This window comes from Oryx dammah, unplaced genomic scaffold, assembly GCF_014754425.2.
Source record: "Oryx dammah isolate SB20612 unplaced genomic scaffold, SCBI_Odam_1.1 HiC_scaffold_41, whole genome shotgun sequence".
NCBI lineage: Eukaryota > Metazoa > Chordata > Mammalia > Artiodactyla > Bovidae > Oryx > Oryx dammah.
In genome coordinates, this window is record NW_024070225.1 from 938 (window position 1) to 7076 (window position 6139).

At 44.7% G+C, this 6139-nt stretch overlaps 1 pseudogene; it reads left to right on the plus strand.

The window, feature by feature from the left end:
• Positions 1-3941: 3941 nt before the first annotated feature.
• LOC120859168 lies at positions 3942-4852 on the plus strand (annotated as a pseudogene).
• Positions 4853-6139: the final 1287 nt, after the last annotated feature.

The window sequence follows — 6139 nt, forward strand, 5'->3', positions numbered from 1 at the left end:
AGATCAACATTCAGCAAGACTCAGCCCTGCAACAAGCAGCCCCAAGCCAACGGAAAAAAGCCGAATTACACACCAGAGCAACATGCTGCACGACTAAGCCCCCGCAACAAGCAGCCCCAAGCCAATGGGAAAAAAAGCCGGTTTACATGCCACAGCAGTAGTAAGGTGCACTAGCAGCCCCAAGGAAACTCTGGGCGCGGGGCTGGGTGTGCGGCGGTGGGGGGTGGGGCGGGGAGTGCAATAGCCAAACAACCTTCAGCCTGACTAGCAGCCCCAAGAAGAGGGAGAAAAGCCGCGTTACCCACCAAAGCAGCATTCCACACAACTAGCAGCCTCACACCTAGGGAAAAAATCCAAATTATACACCACAGCAACATTCTGCACGACTAAGGCCCCGCAACTAGCAGCCCCAAGCCAACGGGAAAAAGCCGGTTTACACAGTAAAGCAAGTTTGGCGCACTAGCAGACCCAAGGCAATGGGGGCGGGAGCGGGAGCGGGAGCAGGGGCGGGGGAGGCAGTTTACACAACGGAGGAACATTCAGCCCGACTAGCAGACCTTATCGGAGGGAAAATAAAAACCGTATTACACACCAAAGAATCATTCCGCACCTGTAACAGGCCCCAGCCAATAAGAAAAAAAAAAAGTCGTAATACACACCAAAGCAACGTTCTGCACAACTAGCGGCCCCTACTGGAGAAGGAAATGGCAACCCACTCCAGCCTTCTTGACTAGAGAATCTCAGGGACAGGCTAGACGGGTGGGCTGCCGTCAAGGGGCCGCACAGAGTCGGACACGACTGAAGGGACTCAGCAGCAGCTGCCCCACGTGGAGAGCTAAAAGCCGCATTACACACCACAGCAACATTTTGCGACAAACCAACACATCATTCCATATAACTAGCAGCCTCAAATCAACAGGAAAAAAAAAAAAAAGCCAATTTGCACACCAAAGCAACACTAGGCGAGAAATGAAGGCAACATTCCATGCGCCTAGCAGCCCCAAACCAACGGAAAAAAAGCGGAACTGCACAGCAATGCAACATTCCACACGACTAGCAGCCCCAAACCAATGGGAAAGAAAACACATACACACAAAAAAACGATTTACACACTGAATGCAACCAACATTCCGCCCTAGTGGCCATAAGCTTGTGGAGAAAAGCCCAGCCTTATATACCAAAGAAAAGTTACAAAGGAAAAACAGCTATCTCAGTCCCAGGGTAGGAGTATATGCCCAGTATATCCTCCCACAGCCAACATCCAGACATTTCAAACCCCCTTCTTGGCCCCACCCCCACTCCCACCTTCCCTCCTGTCCCCCAGCCCTCCATTCAGACAAAAGAACCCTCAAACTTCACTGGCTTTCCTTTGCTACTTCAGGCACTGATTCTCCAAGGAATAAAAATTCAAAGATACTTTTCAAGAAATAAACTAAGAAGACTTTTCAGGGTAATGTACATACACACACACGTATATACATACACTCAGCTATTAGCTCTTCCTGGGAAAAGCCTGACAGGAAAAATCAGTCTGAGTTACCATTTTTCTCCCGTAAAATACTGACGCTAGACCTATAAACATGTTCTTGTAAGCTATAAATCTGGCTTCCCATTTTAAAATGCCCAATTCCTTACCTTTCTTTTGTCTCGTTCTTCCGAACATGCAACACCAAACCTCCTCAGTCGACCCCTAGCTAAACTAATGTTGAACTCAGCCCTGCCTCTTCCGTCAAGAGCATAAGGAAGCGGGTGTATGGCGTGAGGAGACAAGCGTAAGGAACCTGGATGTATCGCGAGATGAGCCGCAGAAAAAGTACTGCAGGAGGAAAATACAGAGGCAGAGGAGGGGTAGATGGAGACCTTTGAGGGACAGTCTAAAAAAAATAAAAATAAAAAGAGCATAATATTCTACTAGACTTGCCAGTCACGTTAACTTAACCACTATAAAATACAGAAGAGAACTCTTACCATCACATGTTTTTCAATAATTTATTGCCATCTCAAATGTCGCCAGTATCATCACTCTTGGCATGACATATTGTTTAATTGTGTGTGATTTTCCTTTTCCTTCATACGAAAGAAAAGTAAAAACAAGAAAAAAATAATGAAAATATTTAAAATATTTCGGAGTTGCAAGCCTTAGTGTCTTTGAAGTAAACATATTTGGAACTTTCTCATTAAGCAAATACAGGTAATGTTTTACACTAAAAATCCCAAAAGTAACAAAGTGAAGAGATCCACTACGGACAGTTTCTCCAATTTCTGTCACCTCAGTTTCTGCATAATAAATACAATTTTCAGCTAACGCATGTCTATACCTGAAAAAACTCTGCTGCCAGATTATTTTTCCCTAATATCAAACTCTTCCTTCTAGGAATTAACATGCAAAATCATATCTAATAGAAGAAAATGCACTTAATGAAGGACAGAACTAAAACTTCTTTTCCAAGGGTTTCTCTAGAATTTATCTACGTAGTTTATATAGCCATTTAATGTATATATATATATATATACACATACACACACATACATAAATATTTATACATGTATATATATTTATACTTATATAAGATTTAATATATACATATATATATGTAAGTATATTAAATTTTACTACTCTTAAAAAGCAATAGTATAGCTCCTTTTCAGTGCTTATGTCTTATTTTAATACTGATGTCTACTAATCTTTATAGTTCCCCAATCACAGAAATACTTAGAATTTCTTAGTAAGCTGTTACAAATAAGGAATATAGTGTTGACTGGTTCTTCTAAAGTAGTGATTGATCTTTTTAATATATCTTCTTTTGGTAAGTCCCTGGAGAAGGAAATGGCAACCCATTTTGGTATTCTTGCCTGAAGAAGCCCATGGACAGAAGAGCACTGGGGCACTGGCGAGCCCCAGTCCATGGAGTCTCAAAGAATGGGACAGAACTGAGCAAACATGCTGTAGGTAAATGGGGCTTTTGTGATGACTCAGTGGAAAAGAAACTTCCTCCAATACAGAAGACCTGAGTTTGATCCCTGGCTCAGAACAATCCCCTGGAGAAGAAAATGGCCACCCTCTCCAGTATTTTTGCCCAGAGAATTCCACGGGTGAGGAGCCTGGCAGGTTACAGGCCATGGAGTCGCAAAGAGCCAGAGACAGCTAAGCTGTCAAGAACATGTAGGTAAACAACTCAGTAGTGAAATCATGAACCAAAGGTAAACACGCCTTAATATATTTGTATAAGATATAGTTTAGAAAATAATTTTTAGAGTAATGCTTACCAGTCTATTAGTATTCATGTCTCACTACAGAACCATTCTAATAGTATATGTCTATATTACTACAGTCTTACTTGAAAGTTTTCCTATGGCTCTATCAGTATTTGTGATTACCTTTTTTCATTTCAACAGGTAAAATGGGCCCTTTGTTTTAATTTAATATCTCTTTGGGAAAGCAAACGTCATTGATGCATTTTACTGATATGGCAGTAACTAACGTTACAAAACTTAAACCATGTAAGCAATTACAGTCAACTAATAATCAGATGATAATTAGTTCAAATAAAGACTTACCACATTAACCAATGCGAGTACACATTGGAAAAGCATTCCTGGAAATAAAGCATTATGATAGCTGCCATCGAAAGCATGAGAACATGCTCCAATGATTTAAAAAGTGATTAATACACATGATAGTGATTTGTCACTTTCTGTACACTTATCAGAATAAATCAGCCATTTATTGTGACACAAAGGCGTACACTGCAGTGCAGACACAGTGTCCCCTGCCCTGGGAATCCTGGGTAGGAACTGGCGGCCAGGAGTTGAGCAGCTCAAAGGGGTCAGAGGCCCGTAGTGGGTAAGGGCTGCAGCTGGAGCCAGAGCCAAGAGAGAGAAGCTACCGAGTCCTTCATGATGAACTGTGTGGGGACACCTTTTCCTCTCCTTTGTGTAAGTTGATAGTTTGGGTAGTGAAGCGATGGCTGAATGTCAAAACCTTTCTGCAGGACCTTGCCAGGGGAATCAGACTCTGCCTGGGGAATTTGCACTGTCTCAAAGTTGGATGCTTGAATTCAACAAAAGAGGGAGGAGCAGCCTCCAAAAAGGGCAAGCAGTATCCTGGCTCAGAGAGAAGCCCAGAGCACAGAGAGGAAGCAGGAAAGTGAGCCACATGTTGTTGGCAGAACTTTTCACTGCTGCCCTTGTGATGGCGGAGTTTTCTGATTCAGTCTCCTCTTGTTTTATGAACTTTTTAATCCTGTGTTTCAGTCAGTAGTGGCCCATATTATTGGTAATCCATGTCTGCATGGAGAGTTTTGGTCATGGCTGAAGTTCTTCTTCAGGTCAATTATCTGATCTCTCTCTGTGCTCCCCCTCTTCATTCTCATCAATGTTGTGAACACGATTCGCTTCCAGGATTTAGCTGACTTGGCATTTGAGGGGTCAAGGAGGGAACCTCACCCATTCTCTAACAGCAGAATTACTGCTGACGTGCTCTTTAGCCTTTCACTGTAGTCTCTCTTGCTCCTCCAGGGTATGTTTGTCAGCCTTTGTACCATTCATTTTGGCCAGTTGCTTAGTCTCCTGCATACATCTCTTCTCTGTTCACTTCTGTACCCATTATATTGCTTTGAAAATTGTTGGTTCAGTAAAGGCATTGGAATGCACCAGCAGTATCAACATAGAAAGAAACTGGCCTTCCTACTTTGGACTTGGTTTACCCCTGGGTTTCCAATGTAAGATGGCAATGCGCTCTCCTGCATTGTGGCTGCCTCTTCTCTGTCCTCTTTCCTTTATTCATTATCAGTGCCAGTGAAACAAAGACACCTGGCAAAGCACATCTTTTCAACTGAATGTCTTCTTCTTGGTGGTTTTCTTAAACGGCAGAGTTTTCCACTAGATGCTCTCCTGTGTAGCTTCATTTCTGCAGAGAAGTTCCCTCACCACACCCTTCTACTGCCAGACTGAAACTGCTGCCAGCCACTAAGTTATCTGCCATCTGGAGGGGGTGGATGGGAACAGGAAGACTTCATGGGAACTCTTTTTCCTCGTTCACCACTTCCCCCTCGACCCGCTGCCCCCCAAGGAAGGTGGAGCATACCCTTTGAGGGCTCTGCCCATGTTTCCCTTATCTCTGAAGAATCCGGGGAATCCAGATTTTTGCCTTCGGTGCATGTAAGGCAGAATCTTCCTGACACCACCATGGACGTGGCGAAGACATGTGGGACAATCCTGTGAGATATTACCCTAGGAAGGAAGGTTCTGCCGTGAGCGGTAACTGACAGAGACACGTGTGGTGAGGGTGTCTGGAGTTGGGCCCTGAAGGGACAGCCGTGTAGTAGCCAGGACACTGCCCTTTCCCAAGTGGGGATGCTCAGGCTCATGCGAGCTGGCTGCAGAGCCAGATTCTGGGTCCTGCATGTAGCACGTGACCTGCTGAGACTGGGGGCTTTGGAACTCGGTGTGTCCGTTGAAGGGTTAATAGGGTAGCAGAGATGTGCCCGCAAACGGGACTCTCTACTCGGGCTGAACGTCCTTGCAAACGCGGCGCTCTGCCAAAGAGTCTGGACACGGCCTTGAGTTCGATGGTCCCTTGCAAACAAGGGAGCGTTGCCTTCTTGTGATAAGAAGGAGTAGGGGGCTTTGTACAGACTCTGCAGTAGACTGGGCTTTCACTCCCCTTTGCTGTACGGTAACATGTACGCACCTGCGCTGTGCGGAAAAGGCTTATTCATGCAGTCTGGAATTCTGCCTAGGGGGCTTTTATAATAAACCGCAGTTAGTTTTGCGCAGTTCTCTTCCTCCGGCCGGAGTGTGTGTATCGTCTGTCTCTTGCGTGTGTGTCTTGTTTTGTGTCATTTCACTCGTAGTCTCCAACATCTGGCACCCAACGTGGGGCTCGAGTGAAACCGAAAGGGTGAGTAACCCGGGGGGATTTTAAATCCATAGCAGGGGAACTTTTGGGAAAATCATGGGGAATTCCTCACCCTAGCAGGGGAACTTTCAGAAAATCATGGGGAATTCCTCATCATCATTACGGGCACAATACATGGAGTGAGTCAAAGGATTTCTCCACTCCATAGGCGTTAAAGCCTCGACTCCTCGATTGAGTGAGCTCTTTCGCTTGGTGGAGCAATATCGTCATTGGTTGCAG